Consider the following 22,556-nt stretch of genomic DNA (forward strand, 5'->3'; position numbering starts at 1 on the left):
CAATTTTGCATATTTGACATGGCTCTCAATCATTCGAAATGAGCAGGTGTTTGTGTGGATGGTCCATTCTTCTATTAGCAAGGGATCCATATCTTCAAATGTGTGCCTCGTCAGGATTCTTAGTCCCCATGGAATGCGTTGTGCTTCCAAATTCATTTGTAGGGTCATGACTTCCCACCATTTGGAGATCTCCTTTTTCTTCACTCTCTCTAATTTGTCCAATTTTTGTTGCACTGTAACACTCACAGGTAGACGGTTATCACTGATAATACCAGTTGCTGTCTTACCCTGATCAAAAAGGATCAGTGCTGCTACCATTCGTTTTGCTTCCACCTGGTCTGCCCTTCTTTGGGTTACAGGGAAGATACTTCTCTGCCCAGGATGTATGCTGTGTTGTTACACTTAGAACACAGTAAAAAACTGGGAAGACAAAAAATATTGCATAGGGTATATGTCTTATCACAGCTCTACACACAGGCTTCTGTGGTGGCTATCCCAGGTGGTTTTTCCCTCAAATGTCAGAGAATCGTTATATATAACTAGCACTGTATTATTTGGACATGTGGGACACTCAACCGTGATTGTTTTAAGTTTAAAATATCAACTATTAGACATTGATTGTATATCATGGTAGGCAGCAGCAATTGGCTAATATAATTTAAAACAAATTCTTAGCCAGTTAATTGCGCTCTGCCTCATTACTGAGCGGGTGCTATTGGGCTGGAGCAGGCCACACTCAATATATGCAAAAAAGTAGGTTAAGATGCAAATAAGGTAATGAAACTAACTCTAAACACCAACCAGAAAATGCCCAAGCACTCAAGACCAGAAGTGTGTTCTAAAATTCATTTATTTCATCAAAAACGTGCAAATCCATAGAAAGCATACATTTACAGTTCCTGGGCAGACCAGGTGTCATGCAGCATTCACCCACAACAGGTGGAAAGACGCCACGCGTTCCTCTAGACTCACGAGGTTCCTCAGGCTGGTAGATATTCCATACAATGTTTTTCTCGTGTGTTTGTATCCTCGCAAGACGAGTGATTGGCCCCGCCCAGCCGTGCAGCACGTGTATCATATGCAACGTAAATTGTTGACTGAAAGGAACTCTATGGTTCCAAAGGCAGAAAATCTGCCATATTGGAATGTAGAAAGGTCTGGGTGTGTGATTACTCCAAACTAGACGTAACCTATGGCCAAATCCATATTAGACATACGCACAACACACAGCCTCAGTGTACACCAGCCATCACATCTTGCACTTGCGATGATAAATATAGGAAGATATATCCACGAGTAATAGCACCAATGCGCTCATAAAATATTTGTTGCTACTTTGTGTGAGAATCAATTCCCTGCAATGTAGCAATCAAACCGCATAGTGGGTAAAGTGCATAAAAACGAAAGCAGCTATAGCCTGCTCCCAATAGTTACTCGCTCTCACATTTTCAATGGCAACATTCAAAATACGATTGCTTTTATCCCTTGGTATTAATGCATATTACCATGATGTGGAATATGCAATGAACACACTAACCTAATGGATAGATGGTGACAAATATATATATATCAATCATATGCTCGATCACACTTAAAAGTACCACCACGACTAACTCCACAAAGTGTCACCAACCTGATGGCAAAAAAAGAAATCTCAGGACCTCGATGTGCGAGGCATCACAAGTACAGTCTTCGCCACAGTAGGGATAGTATTACAGAGTCAACGAAAATAAATCATGTAATACTCTGCACCAAGCACTAGATGTCGGGCTATGCAAACAAAGCATGTAATTTTTAGCAGCTCCACAAGCCTCAGAAGAACAAGTTACTTACCAAACTGGTAACGTTCATTTGACTGGATGTTCCTCCAACATATTCCTCATCTATGACATGTAATGTCCACAGCTGTACTGCCTCCGGCGAGGGTGACGTCATTGGATGTTACAAGTAGGACGCACGGCACCTGTAGCCTCAGTTCACGTTTTTTCCCTTCTCACAATGTGTGGCATAGATGCCAAGAGTCCTAAGCAGAGTGCACATAGCCTTGCGGGATGGCATGGGAAATTCTTGAGGAGTAGGCAGGGAGGGCGATGAGGAATATGTTGGAGGAACATCCAGTCTAAACAACGTTACCAGTTTGGTAAGTAACTTGTTCTTCGAACAGACTGTGTGCTCCAAAGTATTCCTCATCTATGACAGACTCCCAAAGCAGTAAATATGAGTGGAGGAGGGAAAAGAATTTAGACATACCCAATTCAAATGGCAGAGTACAAAACTGCTTTACCAAAGGCAACATCCTGAGCATGGAAGGTATCCAGGGAGTAATGCTTAACAAACGTGTGCATAGAAGACCATGTTGCAGCGTCACAGATATTCTTAACCAGCACACCCCCTGTCGAAGTGGCGATGCCCCTGGTGGAGTGGACACGCAAACCCTGAGGAGGGTCCTTAACAGCCAACCGGTAGCATTCCAAAATAGTGGTGGATAATCCACCTAGACAGGGTCTGCTTAGAAACAGCCTGTCCCAAACGGTGTCCAGTATATCCCACTCTGAGCTTGGCCATTCTGGAGGGATAAAAACTCAAAGCTCTCTGAGGATCCAACCTATGGAGCCGTTCCTCATCCTTACTAGGATGAGGATACTAGAACGCGAGGAGTATCCCCTTCTGGCTCAAATTAAATTTTGACACAACCTTAGGCAAAAAAGACAGGAACTCACAGTACGACGCTGTCCTTGTGAAACAAAGTAAAGGGTGGCTTAGAAGTAAGTGCCTGCAACTTGCTCACTCTTCTAGCAGAGGTAGCTGCAACCAAGAAAACGGTTTTAAACGTCAAAAGCCTCAACGGGCAAGAGTGCAAAGGATCAAATGAAGCACCCATCAGAAATTTCAAAACCAAATTAAGGTCCCATACCGGCACCTGAAATGGCAACAGCGGGAACACATTCGTGAGCCCTTTCAAAAACTGAGTGATCAGTGAAATTTTGTTAAAAAAGCATTCCTCTGAAGAGCGCTTAAATATAGACCGCGCTGCCAAGTAACCTTTAATGGTGCGCACCTGATGACCCCTGTGGGCCAAGGAAAGCAGGAAAGAAGGAATCTCCAGAATCTAGCACTGAACAGAATCCACATTCCGTCCTCTGCACCAGTCGCAAAACTTGTGCCAAAGACAACGGTACAAGCGACTTTGTTGCCGGCTGTCTAGCCGAAAACAACACATCCATTACGTCAAACGGAAGGTCCCAATCTCTATATCTCAACCTCTCAGAAACCATGCGTGAAGGTTGAGATTCGTGACCTCTGGATGGAGAACCAGACCTTCCTCCCGCAAGAGAAGATCCTCTCTGAGGGGCAGACGAATTGGAGGACAGATGGACATGTCCAGAAGGTCCGGGTACCACGCTCGCCAGGTCCAATCTGGGGCAATGAGGATCATACGGGTCCTGAATCTTCTCAACCTCCTGAGAACTTGAGGGATGACGAGTTATTGGATGAAACACGCACAGTTGCGGGAAGAGCCACTCCACTACGAACCCGTCTCCTAGAGCTCCTCTAGGAGGAAATTCCCTTGAACAGGTCCTTTTGTACTTCCGGTTGGCACCGGTAGCGAACAGGTCCTACCTGTGGGTCTCCCCAAAGGGTGAAGATCTCCTGAACAACTTCCTGAGCTAGCTCCCACTAGTGGGAGACTGCGCTCTGCCTGCTCAGAGCGTCTGCCTCCATGTTCTCCTTGCCGGCCAGATGAACCGCCGATCGGGACATTCCAGCGTTGATCCCCCAGAACCAGAGCTGCATTGCCTCCATGTACAAAGGCAGTGACCCTACACCCCCTCATTTGTTGAGGTAATGCATGGCCACCGTGTTGTTCGTCATTATCAAGACATTCCTCCCACGTACAGACGGCAGGAAAGCCTTCAGTGCCAGTCTGATGGCTCTCAGCTCCAAAGGATTGATGTGAAATCTGGCCCTATCCGGAGGGATGGAAGGGTACACTGCTTGCTTTGCAGTGGCAGTAGCCGCCTGAACCACCAAATTCTCGGGAGTGGGTGGGTGGGTGGATAAGTAGCCGTGGTCGCTACTTGATGGGCGGTATTTCTTCGACAAAGACTGGTTAACCGCTGGAATAGATTCCGGGGAAGTCCAATTAGCAGCCACCCTTTTCTGTAGGGCCACATGAAATGGCAACACCGGGTCAGTGGCTGACCCTGATCCAAGATGTCCGTAAGATCATCTTGATCATACTCAACCTGAGGCCTGGACCAACCCAAGTACACAGCCACTCCGAACATCAGGCTCCTATAGGAGGAACCTTCATGCTCACCTGAATCGGGTTTCCCAAATTCCATCTCAGGGGAAGATGTCGAGGCCACTGGCATCATGTAAGGATGGAAGCAAAGGCCCAAATCTACTATCTTTTTCAAATGAGACATTCCGGAGCATAAGGTGTCCCATAAGGCAGACCAAAAGGCACCACGTCACCATCAGACCTCTCCCCATCATCATCATCATCATCATCATCATAAATGTTCTGGAGAGACTGGAAAAACTTGTTCCTAGAGAGAGGAGTACACCTCTTATCTGAAACAGTCTTCACAGCTTTAGTAAGAGCCTTTCTAGGAGGTCCAGGAGCCACAGGAGTGTCCAACAGCAACTTCAGCCCAGCAGGAGCCGTCAATGCCACCGACTGTATCAGCGTTGACAAAGGCGCTGAAGATTTCAAAGGCCTCGAAGGTCCGACCCCAGGGAGAGACTCCTCTGATGGGCACGGCACCAAGGGTGTCAACACCTTTTGCAACCTCTTCTCTGCGACCTCTTCTCGGGCTTCAATGGTTTCGTGGGTGACAAAGACCGCGACCTGGACCAGGCACGCCTCTGGCGATCACCCAATGCCTTGTCTGAACGGGACTTCGACGCTTCCCGATGTTTATCGCGCTGCTTACCCGAGTCAGAGGGCGTGCGAGTATCGGACCAAGATCGACCCTCGCCGGCTTCAACTTATGGCACAGACAGGGCTGTGGGACTGAAAAATCTGTAACATCTGCTTCCAAAAAGCCTCCCATTCCTCGGGGGTAGAGGACTTATTGGGGCACGACACCCTTTTTGGGTAACCGTCATCCGACGGGGAAGGCGAACTGTGAGGTCGCTTCCAAGACTGCCTCAATGAAGAGGACGAGTGGCGTGAATCACTCCGGGACCTAGACCTACTGGACGGCTTCTGACAAGGAGACTCTCTCGACTCGTCGGTCGACCTCCCAGCCGATTTGGATTTACAGAGTTTGGCAACACGGCCTACCTTTAAACTTCCCCTTACGCTCCCGGAAGGCCATGGCAGTCAATGACTGGCACTTCTAGTAGTCATCCGTGGAGTGGTCTTCACCCAGGCACTACAAGGAGACACGGTGCTGGTCCATGATGGACACCTTGGACCTGCAGTCCCGACACTTCTTAGAACCAGACCGTGGGGTCGTCGGGGTGGAAGAAAAAGACAGTCTTACAATATGAAGACAAGAGGTGCACCGTGTTCTCGAAGCAAGCATGTTTGCGGGAAAAATGGAACGGAGGCTACGGACGCCGCACGTCCTACTTGTAACATCCGAGGACGTCACCCTCGACGGAGGCCCTTGAGGGACACCGACCCGATGCCATCGAGGCAAGGGCGCCCTCTGCCGAAAAAAATTCTGAAGAAGCACAGCTGTGGACATTACATGTCATAGATGCGGAATACGTTGGAGGACACAATCTATTCGAAACGTCTAGGGTGGAGTCAAGAGGCTCACCTAAGGCCCCCAGTTGCAGAGATGCTTGTCACCTTCTTTTGTATCTCCCACTCTTAGTATGCGGCCTCTCGTCTACCCTGATGTTCAAAGCATTCATCAGAGGTGTCAACTGGGGCTGTGATTAGTAAAACAGTCCCGAAACTGTAGATTATTCTGCAACGCCCACCATGTCACCATAAAAGAGGTGGTAAAAAGCTAGCAGGAATCCAGAACAAAGACTGAAGTGTATTCAGTGCCCAATAGAGAATACTGCTATTTGTAATCCAAGGATACCGAAGGACAATACTGTTCTGCCAAAGGAATTCCATTTCATCGATTCTCAACTTCGAGGGATAGAATTCAGCTCAAAATTGTTTCTCCCACTCATAAATGCCTTGCCAATTCTGCTCCCAAATACTTGATGGAGAAACTGGTGAAAAATACTTTGACTCGTCCCACTAGGACCCAGCACGTATCTTACCTGAAGACACCGAGATTCAAACTGAAGACAGTGGCGGGCAGTAGCTTCCCGGTTATGGCTGCCCAACTCTGGAACTCCCTAGCCCCTACACTAAGATCCGACCAGTCATTCTTTAGCTTTATTGGCTCTTTGCAAATGATTCTTAATATGTAGATTGCTCATTCCTTTTGTAGGTAATTGTGAATCCCCCCTTGTAAATAATAATGTATAGTGTCTTGTAACCATCATACTGTGTAGTGTGCACCTGTATCCATATGTAACATGCAAGCCAAAAAGTTACCTTGTACCAATATCCATATGTAATATGTAAGCCAAAAAGTTATCTTGTAACGCGCCTAGATACCTCCAGGTTTGGAGCGCAATATAGATGAATAAACAAACTGGCTATGCATGAGGATTTGACTTGGCACCAGAGTGCTGAGCTAACAGGGTTCTTACGTATGGAGTGCACCGACTCGAACAGTGCTGCTCCTGGAGAGAGTCTACTTTTGTTGGCTACTTTAATACAGAGAAGACCTCAGCCATGTCTTGTTACAAAAGGCAATCACTATTGCAGGCAACGTTACACGCAAAGATATCTGGGTGGATGCTTTCTCAAACTCCACCTGTACTTACCTGTAACTATTGTTCTCCAGCATGGGTCTGGCATGGCTTCACATGCTCATGAATAGTCCCCGTCGTCAGGCTGGGAATCCTTGGTAAAACAAAAACAGTTACACTTTCACTTACAAAACTGTATTTTTCCCATAAACCAATCACTGTCCTCTGGGTCATACTGCCCCCAGCCAATGGCAGCCCTCTCCCTAAGCCCCAACTCTGACAGGCATCTTCAGATTTGGTAAGCATGTAAAGTGGCAGTATGAGCAAGAAGAGCCGCAGAGGGGAAGGAGGGAGTGTTCGCATGTGAATCCATGCCAGACTCATGCTGGAGCACAATAGTTACAGGTAAGTATCTTGTTCCTGCGCCAGCATGGGGTCTGGCATGGATTCACATGCTCATGAATAACGAACACATAGCAGTAGAACATTACACAAAAACGGAGGTGGCAAGGTGTTAGGCAAAGTTTCTATGCAGTATCCTTTGGGAACACTACAACAACTCTTACTACATGTATATGATCAGCCCGGCTTATCTCAAGAGAGTTCAATGTGTGCTGTAGGGGAGTTATTTCACAAACTCTTACACACAAGGTTTCTTGAATAAACTATTAATGTATCAGTCAATTAGAGTAAGCCTTCTTTAGAAGGGAGCAATATGAAAAGTAACACTTCAATACTATTCCATCTTAATTTTTAAATCAGTAAATACCCTTTTGGGATGGCCCCCAGACACAACCTACACCCTACACCCCGAGGTGGGTTCAATAGCTAGGGTGCTGGGGACATTAATATCTTACTGTTTGCATTAGAATACTGTTAGAAGTTGGTAAAAGGAAAAGATTATTAGAACACACAAGAGGCCACAAATATTCTTAAGCAGGAAAATACTTTTGGATCCCCTAAGCAGAGTCATTCAGTATAATAGGCTAAGCCAAAGTCAATGGCGAAAGTCTTATATAGGATGAAGCACTTCTGGTAGTTAAGTAGAAAGGTCTTTGCCCCATGTTTTAGAATTCTTTGAAGCAAAGAAGAATCAAATGTAGGGCCACAACCCGTCAGACTTGTGAGCGGTAGAAGATGCAAGCAACTCTACAGCAAGAGGCAAGTTACCTCAGACTTTTTACAGTACCTTTGGATTGAAAAAAAATTGCAGCAGGTGACTTCTGTTCCTCACGTCTACTGCAAATAACACTGCGGTTCCTGGCTATCGAGCTGGGCTTTCCTTGCTTCTGTGGTCACGCACTCTGTTGAGGGGGCTCAGGCTCGGTCAGTCCTGCTTCCTGGGAGTCAAGAGGATCTTCCTAGAGCTCTAGGCCAGTTTAAAAGCAATGCAACACTATCTGGTGTTCCTCTCCCTGGCTATACGTTTTCCAGCAGCAACTCTGTGGAAATTCAACCAGCTCCAAGAAGGATTCCAGGTGGCTTACTTTTGAGTTGATTGGTCCCACCAACTCAAGGGGACAATTCGTCCTTGCAGGGGCTTCTCTGTCTATATGAATTTGGAGTCAGCAGAGCAGCAGGGCTTCACCGGGCAAACCAACAGTCCAGGAGTTGCAGCAGGTGTCCTCTTCAAGTTCTTCTTCGGTTCCTTCGTCCAGTGGTCGACTCTGCCTTCCAAGCCAAAAGTCTCGCCTTTTATTCAGTTCTCTCCCATTCATTCCAGCCTAGCTGTCAGTCACCCATCAGGGTGGCTGTCCTTGCCAGACAGTCAGCCGGCCAATCACTACAGAGTGCATTTGGGTCTCCTAGGAGACTAAGCACAGGGAGTGTCGGGCACCTCCCTCACTTCCTGCCCACCCAAGACACCCTAGAGCCAGAGGCGGGCTTCACTTGTGAATCCCAACAAAGGCAAATCGCACAACGGGACCAAACCTGGTTTGGCACACAGAGTAAATCGGAAGAAGGACCTTTCCACAAAGAAATGTCAAAAAAAGAAGGCCAGGGCCATTTTAACAAAAATGGCACCCTTGGGTGCTTTACTACAGCTGCGAACGCAGCCCACAGTAAATGCACACCACGGTAGTTAAGACAAAACCACTGCCACCAGCCATTCAGTGAGGAAAGGGTAACATAAAAATGTTACACAAGAAGCTAGACAAAAGGGCACACTAGTTAACCCTTCCAGCACCCAATTGTAAGATAGTGTGTTCTGGGTCTAGAAAGTTACAAATGTAAGTTAAGTCACTTTCACTTAACTGCTCTGGGAAACAGTAGTTTATCCCAGAGAAGGTATTTAAACCTCTGTGAAATGTGAAAGACTTCCCTGTGTCACTCCCCTGAAGGTGCTGTGTGACACAATGTAAAAGATGATGCCTATGTAGTTTGTCAGACTCTACAACCAAAAGAAACACAAAGCTCAGAAATCACACTAAAATACATGAGTGAAAAAAAAGAAAAGTGTCATTCTCCAGGTTAAAAAAAATAATCAAGTCCTAAAAATCCAGCAAAGTTGCTGGGGGCCTCTAAGGTGAAGGTAATTAGCACATTTCTGAGAATTCTCCCTAACACAAGACTCAACAGAAGCAATCAACTCTTACCTCTGGAACAGACTCACCTCAAGCGAACAGGTTCCGTAGCACTGCTTGGCCGACTCTTGACTCCTCCTTGGGAGTCCCTGTCGAGGCAGTAGAACTTTGTGTGTGTGTGTGTGTGCATGGACCTCCACGTTGCAGCCCTGCAGATGTCCAGCAGGACACCAGACAGGAATGCCGTTGTAGCAGCGATCGATCTGGTGGAATGGGCTCTCGGACGGCCAGGCAGCGGTCGGTCCGCCAACAGATGACAGTGCATGATGCAGCCAGAGAGCCACCTTGAGATGGAAGCCTTGGACAAAGCCTTCCAATAGTTCACAGGACAAAAGTTCACAAACAGCTGTGAAGTCTTTCAAAAACTTGTGTGCACCACAAAGAACTTGTGGACACAAGCAACTTGCAGTGAGTGCAAAGCCCTCTCAGCCAGAGATGAAGGTTTCAGGAAAAAACAGGTAACAAAGGTTTGTTGAGGTAGAATTCCAACAGAACATTCGGCATGAAAGAGGGGTGCAGACGCACCCCCACTCTAGATTCGTGGAAAGTCTGGTATAGCTGTTTGCAGGACAGGGCCTGTATCTCACCAACCCTCCTGGCGTAGGTAATGGCCACGAAGAAGGCTGTTTTCCACGAGAGGAACTTTGAGAGGGGCCTGTTGCATAGGCTTGAAGGCCCCCCCGCTCCCACATGAGCCTGGTCAGAACCACATTGAGATCACACACTAGGGCAGATACCTTCATCGGCAGGAAAGATCAAAATAGTCCTTTGAGGAACTCCTTGATGAGCCGATGATACCAAAGTGAAGACCTTTCAGGAGACCTTGTGTAGCGAGACATAGCTGCCAGATGTACTTTGATTGAGGCGCGCGCCAGACCAGTGTTGGCCAAGGATAGCAAGTACGGAAGAATCTGTGGGGCGTGACTCTCAGAGGGGTAATTTCCTGCAACCGGCACCACGTAGCAAATCGATTCCACTTGTGACCGTAGAGTCGATGATGCCCTGGCCTTGGCAAGGACCTCTGTGCAGTCCACTGGCAACTCATATCCTCCAAACCCTAGGGCTGCAGGAGCCAAGAGATCATGGGTCGTGATGTAGGATTGCGCCTCCTCTGGAGAGTAGATCTGTGATCGCCGGTAGCTTAATCAGCGGCGACGTTGACAGACTGAGAAGGTCCAGGTACCAAATCTGCCTCGGCAACGCCAGGATGATAATCATCATCCTGCACCGACACTGCCCGAGTGTGTTGATGACTCGAAGCAGGAGAGGCAACAGAGGAAACACGCACAGAAACATCCCTTCACACAGGAAGGAGAACGCAGCCCAGAGTGACAGTTCCTGCGCTTCCTTGAAGAAGGTCGGGGAACGAGTGTCCCCTTGTTTCCCGATGTAGAACATCGTGGTGGTGTTGTCTGTGAAGATCCTCACCACGTTGCCCTTCAGGAACAGAAGGAACGACTTGAGGGCCCAGAAAACTGTCCACAGCTCCAGGATGTTGAAATGGAGATCCTTCACCTCCAGCAGCCACATGCTTCCGGCGTGAAGACGTCCCGTGTGGGCTCCCCAGCCTTCCAGGGAAGCGTCCGTCGTGACCATCTCCTTGAAAGGAGAAATCTTAAACTCTGTGCCACGTGCAATGTTGGAGCGGTCACGCCACCACCTTATCGCCCTGACGGAACTCGTCACCCAGGGTGATCTTGTCCGTGAAGTTTCCAGAAAACCTGCACCCAGCGAGCATCTAGGAACTCCTGGAGAGGTCGCATTTGTAACCAGCAGAGCCGGATGAGGTAGATGCATGACATCATGCCGAACAACTTGATGGTCCGAACTGTGGCCGTCTTCATTGGCAACAGCTGCTGCACCTTCCCCTGAATGGCTGTTACCCTCTCTTCCGAGGGCGATGCTAGTTGGGACACTGTATCAAGCCTGGCTCCCAGGAACATTGTGTTCTGTAATGGTGTCAAGCAGGACTTTGGTTAACTGATGGAGAATCCCAGATCCATCAGCAGGTTGACAGCCGCCTTTGTGTGTCGGACGGCCAACTCCTGCAAGCAAGCCCTGACGAGCCAGTCATCGAGGTACGGGTATACCCGAATCCCCTGTAGACGCAGATGGGCCGCCACCGGTGCCATGCACTTCGTGAACACACTGTGGGCAATTTTAAGCCGAATAGTAGGGCCTTGAACTGGTAGTGCTGCCCTTGCACTACGAAGCATAGGAACTTGCAGTGTTTCCTGTGAATGGGGACGTGGAAGTAGGCGTCCACCAGGTCCGGTGAAGTCAAGAAATCCCCCCCTTTCCAGTTGGCACATGCTACAATGTGACCATCCAGAATTTTTGAGACTTAAGGTACTTGTTTAGACATTGCAGGTCTAGAATAGGCCTCCAGCCAACCCCATCTTCTTTCTTAACAAGAAGTATCTGGAGTAGACTCCGGAGCCCCAGAGATGCTGGGGTACCAGCTCTATCACCCCTTTTTTGCAGCATGGCCTGTATTTCCTCCAAGAGCTGAGGGACGTGCTGCCCCAGACGGGCCTCCGGCGGGATCTGCTGTAAGGGAGAATTCTCGTTTCTGTGCCAATTCCCTTCAACCCTAGAGAACCCCAGCTCTTTTTCTGGACTTTAGGACTTTTTAATTCTAACCCAGGAGTGAGTGAGCCCTTTTTCTCACTCTCTCATATGTTTTGACCGGATTTGGATTACGAGTTTCCTCTGTTTTTGGAGTCTGACAAACTCCATAGGCATCTACTTTTTGTATGGTGAAACAGCACCTTCAATGCAGTGTCACAGAGAAATCCTTTAATTTCTCATAAGGTTCAAATACCTTTTCTTGGGGTAAACTACTGTTGCCAAGAATTGTAAAGTGAAATTGGCTTTACTTACCTTTTCTCTTTGTAGGTCCAGCACACCCCATCTTATGTGGAGTGCTGGGGTGTTACTTAGTAGCCCCTTTTTCCTACATACTCCTGCAGCATTTTATATGTTACCCACACTACTTTCAATGGCTGGTGGCTGGTGGCAGGGGTTTAATTTTCCTACCATTGTGCTTTTCTACGCAGGCTGAATCCTCAGCTGCAGTATAGGACCCACAGGTGACCATTTTGTCATTTTGTCAAAATGGCCCCGGTCTTCTTTTTTCACCATTTTCTGTCTGTGACGTGCGTTGTACCCACAATCCCTCACGCGTCGAGGTCCCTCTGTTTGTATTTTTTCTGCCCTGAGGGAGCCTTCTAGACGTGAGTGAGTACAGAAAGAGAGAGAGAGATATATAAAGGAAGTCTATGTTCCTTCCATCCGAGCGGGGAGGAAGGGTGGGCGCATGTGAACCTAAGCAGATACAACCATCAGAAATGCTTTTACGGTAAGTAATGCATTCTCTTCTGATGTTTGTTAATCTGCTTAGAATCACATGCTGTGCATAGACTAGCGAGCAGTACCCGGAGTTGGCGGTGGGTTATGAGAAGGAACAGTAGAGAAAAGGTGTCGTAATACTGCCTGTCCCACCTGGGAGTCAGATCTAGAGTGTGTATCTAGACAGTAGTGTTTTGTAAAGGTGTGCACAGAACTCCAGGTAGCCGCTTTGCAGATGGACTCAAGGGGAACATTTGCAATGAATGCTATGGATGCCCCCGTGCCTCGAGTAGAGTGTGCTCTTGGCTTAAAGGGTAGTTCTCTCTTAGCAAGAGTATAGCAGAGAGTGATGCATTGAACAATCCATCTAGAAATAGTGGATTTTGAAACCGCATCTCCTTCTCTTCCTGCTGCCACCGAGACGAAGAACTGATTAGTCTTCCTCAATGGTCTGGTTCTTTCCATGTAGAACATGACCGCCCTGCGTACATCAAGTGTGTGCAGAGTCCTTTCTCCCAAATTGGAAGGATTTTGAAAGAACGTTGGTAGTTCTATAGACTGGTTTACGTGGAATTTAGAAATAAATTTCGGAGCAAACCTAGGGTGAGTGCGTAGAACCACTTTATCTTTGTGAACTGTAACAAAGGGGTCTAGAATAGAAAGAGCCTGAAGTTCACTTACTCTCCTGATGGAGGTGATAGCTATTAAAAAAGCAGTCTTAAGAGTAAGATGTTTAAGGGATGCTTTGTGCATGGGTTCGAATGGAGAGCCCATGATTCTGGTAAGTACCACATTAAGGTCCCATCCGGGAGCAGGGTCAGCTATCGGGGGGTGTATTCTTTTTACTCCCTCCATGAATGCCTTTATAACTGGGATCCTCCACCACGACACTTTGAGTTGGGAGGTGGTGTATGCAGAAAGTGCCGCTAGGTGGACTTTAATGGAGTTAAACACTAGGCCTGAATCCAAGAGATGGGTCAGGTATAGTACCACATGTGTGGGAGAGCAGTCAATAGGGTTGATGCTTTTACTCCTGCACCAGATGACAAATCTCTTCCACTTGCTAGAATAGCAGTGGCGAGTGTTCGGTTTTCTGGCTTCCCTGAGGATGTCCATGCATCTTTGCGGGAGTTGTAGATGTCCGAACTCTATGACCTCAGGAGCCAAGCTGCTAAATTCATGTTCTGGGGGCATGGGTGCAGAGTCCTGCCCTTGTTCTGAGATAGCATGTTGTACGGGCAGGGGAGTTTTACTGGGGGAGATAGAGACATCTCCATCAAGTGAGCGAACCATGGCTGTCGGGCCCACATTGGGGCCACCAGTATCATGGTCACTTGTTCCTGGTGCATCTTGTGCACTACCTTGTTGAGAAGGGGAGTCGGGGGAAAAGCGTAAACAAATTTCCCTGACCATTGCATCGATAGACCGTTCCCCTTGGATTGGTTCTGGGGGTACCTGGAGGCGTAACTTAGGCATTGAGAGTTCTCCAGGGTTGCGAACAGGTCTATTTCTGGGAATCCCCATTGTGTGAAGACGTCGAAGACGATGTCTTCGTGCAGACGCCATTCGTACTCTTCGGGCAGGGGGAAATCTCTGCTGAGTCTGTCTGCCAGCAGATTGAGTTCCCCGGGTACATGTAGTGATAGTAGGAACATGTCCTGTTTGAGAGCCCACTTCCATATATTCTGGGCCAGTTTGGACAAGCCTGGAGAGTGGGTGCCCCCCTGCTTGTTGATGTAGTACATGGCTGTAGTGCTGTCCGTAAGGACCATTACTGTCTTGCCTTGTAGGTGTTCCTGGAAGGCTTTTAGCGCCTTGAATACCGCTAGTAGCTCCAGTAGATTGATGTGTTTGGATGCTACGTTCGGAGTCCACACTCCGTGAGCAGTCTGATGGGATAGGTGAGCACCCCATCCTGTGAGGGATGCGTCTGTGGTTAGAGTGGCTTCCGCCGCGGGTGTGGCAAAGGGTTTTCCTTTTTCCATGTTCCCCTTTGTCCACCACTGTAGCGAGAGAACCAAGGCCTGCGAGACCACCACTAGATCGTCCCATTGTCCGCTGGCCTGACACCACTGGCTGTTGAGCCACTCTTGCATTGGGCGCATGCGCAGGCGCGCGTGAGGTACCAAATAAATACACGACGCCATCATTCCTAGCAAGCGCATTGCTTTGCGTACCGTCACCTCTCGGCCGGTCACATATTGGGGGATCTGAAACAGCATGTTTTGGACCCTCTCTTTGGAGGGGAAGACGAGGCCGTCCCTTGTTTGAATTAGAGCCCCTAGGAATTGTTTGATTTGACTGGGGTCTAGACTGGACTTCTTTTCGTTGATGGAGAAGCCCAGTTGGAACAAAAGGTCTACCGTCTTTTGGGTATTGGAGAAACATGTTTCGTAGGAGTCCCCTGTTATGAGCCAGTCGTCGAGGTAAGGGTAAACTGGGATGGACAACCTGCGCAGGTGGGCCGCAGCCACTGCCAGTACCTTTGTGAATACCCTTGGTGCTGAAGCTATACCGAAGGGTAGCACCTTGAACTGGTAGTGTTTGCCCTCTATCATGAACCTTAGGTATTTTCTGTGCGCTGGCAACATTGAAATATGAAAGTATGCATCTTTCATGTCCAATGTTGTCATGTAATCTCCCTGTGAAAGCAGCGGGATCACCTCCTGTAAGGTCACCATACGAAACTTTTGGGGTTTGATAAACTTGTTCGCTGGGCGCAGATCTAATACAGGGCGCATGGTTAGATCCTTTTTGGGTACAAGGAAGTACACTGAATAAATACCTTCCGTTACCTGAGATAGAGGTACGACCTCTATGGCTCCTTTTTCCAGCAGTTGTTGTACTTCTTGAAGAAGGATGGCAAGATGTTCCGGCGTCAACCGCCGTCCCCTCGGGGGTCTGTAGGATGGGGAACTGTTGAATTCGATACAGTATCCGTGGGCTACGGTGGAAAGTACCCAACGGTCTGACGTTATCTCCTCCCATGCAGGAAGAAAGGATGTTATCCGGCCCCCGACCGGTGTTGCATGGGAGGGGACGCGAATCTTCGCGTCACTTGGAGTTGTTGGGGGCTTGGGAGCCTCTGGGGGTGGATCCCCGACCTCTCCCTTTGCCCCGGCGTTGGCCTCTCTGGCTGTACTGCCCACTATTGGCTTGGTAATTGGTGGCAGGGTATTGCTGATGCTGACCTTGTTGTTGTTGTCGTTGGCCACGAAAAAAGCGCTTGTTGCCATAGCCGCGTCTGGTAGTGGGCTTAGAGATCTGGTCAAGAGTCTTGATAGTGTCGAACTCTTTTTTGGCCATCTCTAGGGCTTCATCTACCGCTTTTCCGAAGAGGTTGGCGTCCTCGACAGGTTCATTTATTAAAGACGCCTGTGTCTCCGGTTTAAAGCCTGAGTTGCGCAGCCATACATGGCGCTTTAGGAATATTCCTTGTACCAGGGAACGTCCTGCTGTTTCTGCCGCGTCCAGAGAGTTTTTTACAATGCTCTGGTTCACTTGTGTTCCTTCGCCAATAGTCGACAGTAGGCGTGTACGTAAAGGCTCCGGTGCTTCCTCTGCGTCTTTGCGCAGTTTGGCCCACTGCGCGTCTGCGTAGCTCGCAAGCAAGGAATTGTTGTTGGCAATTCTTGCTGAGAAGGCAGCCGAGGAAGTAACTCTTTTTGCAAGGGCATATAGCCTCTTGCCCTCCTTGTCAGGGGGTGCCTCACTGGTGGAAAGTGGTACCCCTGCCCTCTTTCTAGTATTAGATACAACTAGGGAGTCCGGTATGGAATGTCCCCTAATGTAGAGCGGGTCTGAGGGTGAAGGAGCGAAAAGTTTCTCAATCCGTGGATTGGCCCCTCTGATCAATGCGGGAGTGGACAGCGACGGGGTAATCCTCCTTTTAACTGAGGCGAGGAGTGGAATGGTCTGGCTGACCGGGGGTTTTTCTTTAATGACTCTTTCTACAAAGTCTAATTCTGGAGAGAGTTCTCCCGTGTCCAGTTCGAAATGCGCTGCTGCTCTGCGCAACAGTGCATTGAAAGTAGGCTGATCGTCAATTGGAGACGTGTTCCTAACTGGAGAATTATCCGGAGGAGTTAGATTTAGGGCATCAGTGTCGGAACACACTGATGGTGATTGCCAGGGGTGCGAAGGTCCTTCTCCTGGGCTAATCCCGAAGCCTTCTTCTATAATGTCTGTTCTGTCTTCTAGACATTCCTCCTGGTTCTGTCCTTCGTTGTCCATGAAATCATCTTCTTCCTCGAAGTATTGTTCCTCCCCAGTGAGGTCATATACATCTTGGAAGTCTGAGGCTGTGTCCAGCAGGGGATCGACCAGCCTCGGTTTTTTGGCTCTGGGGTCGTCTTGAGGCCCTTCTCTAGTTCTTCTGAGAGTTAGAGGGGCTTGGGTACTCATAAACTTTTCCATCCTCTCCATACAGAGGTGGAGTCTTTCCATAGTTTCATGGGGTACCCCAGAGCGGTCTAGCGGGGGAAAACTCGAGTTGTCTACCTCGAAATGGCTCGACCTCTCCCAAAGCGTCGAGGAAAGTGTCCCGTCGCCCTCCTCAAAACCCTCAGGTGTGTCGGGAGACTCCCTGACTGAAGGGGGTAGTCCCTGCTTTCCTTCGGGTGTTTTCGGCGTATCCTTTGATCTATGCGTAACGCTCGACGAAATCTTCGGCGTACGCTTTTGGGCGTCGGCTACAACGATCCTGGCTAAGCTATCGGCGACATTCTTGTCGGCGGAAGCTTGAGTTTTCGACGCTATGGGTATCGAGCGCTGTACGGCGGTCTGCGCCTTCTGTTGATGCGCACCGGCCGATGGTTTGGTGGTGGCGCCCTTGTTTGCCGAAAGCCCAGTCGCAGGTCGCGGCTGCGGTTGCGAGAGGGGCTTCGAACCCGAACGGTCCGAGGAGGCCGCCGGTGGAACCTGCGTCTCCTTGGGCGCCGAAGCTCTCTTCGACTTAGACGAAGAAGAGCCATGGGTTGTGTGCTTACCTTTATGTGAATCTTTGTGTGCGTCAGTGTCGCCGGGGTGTTCATCCCCATAAGCAGGGCGTGAGCCGAGCCCGTCGGGGCCGGGGACAGACGACGAAGCGCGTAAGCGCTCCTTAGAGGGGGTTTCGACTTCCGTGGCGGAGGTCGTGTCATCGCGTTCCTCGTCACTGTCGGTGGTAGCAGCGGCGGGTGAACCTTCGGCCTTCGACATCGCGTAGGCCGCCCACCTTTTAACCCTACGGTCTTTTAGAGTTTTAGGCTTCAGAAGCCGACAAGCCGCGCACCCTTCCTCTTTGTGATCGAGGGGCAAGCAGCGGTTACACCGTGAGTGCTTGTCCTTCCAAGTGAATTTGCCTTTACAAAGTGGGCAAAACCTAAATGGTGTCCTCTCCATAGCAGAGGCAATAAATCGCGATAAACACCCCCAGGGAAAGGAAGGGGAAAGGGAAAGGCATTCTCAGAAAGACCCAGAGATGTCCCACGACCCCACTCTCCCTACTGTATGTGGCCAGCGAGGCCAGGCCACGTGTTCGGCAGCGCCGAAGATTTCCTCCGCTCGACCCTCCGTCGACGATTTTGCTCGGCGGAGAACAGCTACACTGCGTCGAGGGAGTGCTGTATTAATCTTTGTAGAAGAAACGACCAAAGGTCGAGGGTTGCAATGTCTCTCGAGGAGCTCCGCGTGAAGGCGACCAGAAGCTGGGCGGAAAAAAACAATCTGAGGGACCTCGACGCGTGAGGGATTGTGGGTACAACGCACGTCACTATAGGGATAGTGTTTCAGACACGCCTGGTCGACGTCCCCTTTTCGACTACGAAAAACAAAATGCAATACTCCGCAGTGACCACTGGATGTCGGACCTATGCACAGCATGTGATTCTAAGCAGATTAACAAACATCAGAAACTGTGTTCCAGTTGTCTTTGGCTGCCCTAGCTCCCTGCAGACTCTTCTAGTCCATTTGACTTTGATACTTAGAGTGCCTCATAGGTAATAACTTGGTTTTTAACTATTATTATCTTTTCTACAAACCTCAGAATCTACAAAGTGTACTAGTGATATATAAATGCCATTACTGTCCTAGATAGTGAAATCATCTTAGGGTGTAGGAAGCGTGCAAGAAGCATCACTAAAGAGTATCTACCAGCTTTGTGTTGATTCTGGAAAAGTATTTTAAAGTATATGTGATTGTTACATACATTGCCCTTTTTAAAGAATGCTTGTTTAAAAACTAATAAAGAAATAATTATTTATAACAAAAACCTTTAGTACAAGTGTTACTTGGCTACTCGTATTGGTGGATTCCATTGATACAGCTCACATTTACTGCTCTGGAGATAAGCTTGGCTGCTCATTCACACTACCAACTTGCGTAGCACAGGCCTATACCAAAAAGTGGGTTACCTAATACCAATAGGACAAGGGTTGTGCAAGTCTCTCACAGGGTAACCACATCAATTCCTGCCTAACACACAGCTTTCTCTACAGCCCTGCAAAGGGATGTACCGATCAAAAATATTTGTGAGGCACCTACACCTAATATTTGTGAGGCACCTACTACTCACACGTTCACAAAGCATTACTGCCTTGAGTCTTCCCTCGGTCAGGATGGAACCTTTGGAAAATCTCCATGCGGTTCAGGAAAACCATTGAAAACTAAATTCTTACTTCCTCCACCAAATCAAACACTGATTTTGGAGTCTATCAATGATGAGGAATATGTGGGAGGACACAATCCATTCAAAGAACAAGTCACTTACCCCTGGTAACGATCTTTCGACTGTATGTTCCTCCCACGTATTCCTCATCGCCCTCCCAGACTACCCCACAGTAGGATTTCCCATGCTAGTACAGCTTTCGCTTCTTCAAAGTTTAGCGCAGTCAAAACTGTTATTACGCAAGTAATTTCTACTTTAAGAAAAACAGAACTGAAGCCAAAGGGCGCTGCGGATGCTATATATGCCTTCCGATGACATCCTCGACAGAGAGGCCCTAAGGGACATCGAGTCGAGGGCTTCGACGCACAGTGCCCTCTGCCGAAACTAATTTCCAAAGCAGCTGAAGCTGGATATCGAATATCAAAGATGAGGAATACGCGAGAGGAACATCCAGTCAAAAGAACGTTACCAGTGGTAAGTAACTTGTTCATCTTTTATATGCACTGGCTCGCTGTCGGACGAAAGGCTACCTTCAAAATACTACACTTTACCCACAGAGCACTGAACAAGACCAGCCCAACGTACCTACAAGAGAAATAAAACCGTACCTCCCATCACGCACCATAAAGCACTGCCCTCTTACGAGTGATTCCAGCCCCAAATTTAGCCAGGATTGGAGGATCCGCTTCTCAACCTTGGCTCCAACTCTGTGGAACTCACTCCCCCACACATCAGACACACCCAAGACTACATGGCCTTTCTGCAAAGCTCCAAAAACCTATCTTTTTCCATAAAGCCGAATAATCCCATCTAAGGCCGCCGACACCCTGCATCCTGTGGACAAATGCCCAAGGAGATACTGAGCGACACCCCCACTAAAAGCGACTAATAAGCCACTCTGAACGCGGCAATCACAAACGTGTAAATTAAATCCAGAACAGTGGGCTTGTACGAATAAAACCTCTACTCCAGACACCTCTCCTATCACTGTGCTCACTCTCTACACCAACATACGATAAAGCGCAGCTACACCCCTCAATCAATTTCGGCCTAGCTGCTCACATACGAACAATACTCCATGAACACCTCAACATCCTGCTAGATTGCAGCTATAGCCCACGATAAACCGGCCTAGCTGCACACATAAGCGTCCTACACAGGCCTAAAAAAGCCAGAATCCAGTCTCATACCAACCTCCAGACTGCACCCATTCAACAGATCTCAATACCACCTCACCTAATGTTAGGATGCAGCTACCATCAGGCAATCACATCAGCTGCGCACACATTGAGTGCACCCAAGCACCCTATGATACCCTACTCTCTCGACTGACCTGGACTACGGTCCCAGAGGGCGTTCAACCCACAAGCGCTTTGAGGTCATACCAATGACAGAGCGCTATATAAATGGTAAATAAATATACGTGTAAGTGCTTCTTTGCTGTGCCTGTCTAAGATTCAGAGTACTAACAGCTCACACATCTTCCTCTTAAGATAAGCCTGACTGCTCTGCCACACTACCAAGGTCCTAAGTTAGGACAGACTGCAGATCTACACACCAGTGAGATAGCCTACTAAAGTCTTACTGCCAGTAGGACTTTAGGAAAACTCCCCTAACAATCTTCAACAGGAAGTTGTCCAGAACAGATTGTTACAAGGGTTTTTATTTTGGTTGCTCACTGTACAAAGTAGCCTACTGTCTAGACAATAGTTTTACAAAGGTAGCGGGCGCCCCTCTCTCGCAAGAACAGACATGATAACCTGTTCAGTGGTTATTAACCACTTGAGAGTTCGCAGCCACTGCTTTTACTCACTGTGCCTTTCACAGATGGGTAATATCCATTTGCATATCAGTCTTTGTCCTGCCCAGGGGCAGTCCAGCACCGAAATACAATGGCAATTCCAATCTGAACGAGAGTACCACCAGCAACCCCATACACGTGTTTCACCCTTGTTGGGGATCATCAGTGAGGTGAAGCTGATGCCTCTCTAAGCACAGTGAGAGGGAGACCACGTCTGGTTGCCCCCAGGAGACCTAGGGTTACCAATCCCAGGTTCCTTAAAAAATAGTTTTTTGTACTGTCTAGACAACCCTTGTGGTGGGAACAAGAGCAGAACAAAGAGTGGAGCACAATCTGCTGGAATACAGGACATCCTGAGCCCAGGAAGGGGGGGGGGGTGGAGTCTTGGTACCAGTTGCTTTCTCCCCCTGTCTTCAATTGGGTGCCCTAGCCGTAAGGTCCTGTCCCTAACTCACTCCTGGGTTAACGATCCTTCCCTAGACCTATCCTAGTGTGTTGGATTGAGTGGAGTGCCCAACGGAACGTTACTGAAACTTTATCTAATTTTTGTAACACTTTGGAAATACCACCACTGGCCCCTGCAGTCTTTTGAAAACTTAACAGAACTGCTGACTTTTGGGCACAAGGCCCCATATCATCTTTAAGTTGGAATTGATAAGATTGAGTGCATTTGTCCAGTGGGATTGTACTGTACTGGTAATTTATTCATATGCAATTCTATTCTCCCAGCGACTAATGTATTTTATAAGGTGTGTGTGGAAATGCTTACCTGTGATTTGTGTATGCTTAGTGTGCAACTGAAGGCCTAATACATAACTATTGTATACACGTACAGTCTAACTTGAATGTTTAGTGTTGCTCTGTGTGGACTAATTGTAGCCCTAGACCACTCACACTTTGTAATACTTGACTGGGGTTTTCATTACTTGGAGTGTGATCAAAAGCCCAATAAATAATTGATAATCTTTGTACATTTTCTGTCTAACAAATTGTTGAATTGCTCCAACAAGCAGCAAGGCTACTTTTGGGCAATGGTGTTCCTTTGCCGGTTCTCTCTGGTCTTTTGCAAAGTCTGGAATTAGCATGCAACTGCAGAGTTTCACCATCAGGCTGGTCTTGACAAGTTGCAGCATCAAGGGTCTCTCAGTCTTCTTCGACTTGGCGCTCTTTGTGCGTTTCCGGACTCACAGCAGTGCTAGACAAACTAAGAATGTAGACTCCCAGGGACAATAGGAATCTTGTGAGCCTTTTCATGCAGGACTCAAGATGCAGATTCCACATCACAGGCAGGCAAATCCGGTAAATCAATCTTGAGGCACACAGAGACCATGTCTATATTTGTCTTCATTAGTTACTATTGGATTTTAAGACCAGAGAGCCCTCTATAACATCCTCT

General features: G+C 48.2%; 1 protein-coding gene across 4 annotated transcripts in view; it reads right to left on the bottom strand.

Annotated features, from left to right (window-relative positions):
• The window catches only part of SUDS3 (SDS3 homolog, SIN3A corepressor complex component), a 400,693-nt gene that overhangs the window by 80,734 nt on the left and 297,403 nt on the right, over positions 1-22,556 (bottom strand). The gene's annotated exons all lie outside the window — the stretch shown is intronic.

The sequence above is a fragment of the Ambystoma mexicanum genome, chromosome 10 (genome assembly GCF_040938575.1).
Source record: "Ambystoma mexicanum isolate Mex_15411 chromosome 10, UKY_AmexF1_1, whole genome shotgun sequence".
NCBI lineage: Eukaryota > Metazoa > Chordata > Amphibia > Caudata > Ambystomatidae > Ambystoma > Ambystoma mexicanum.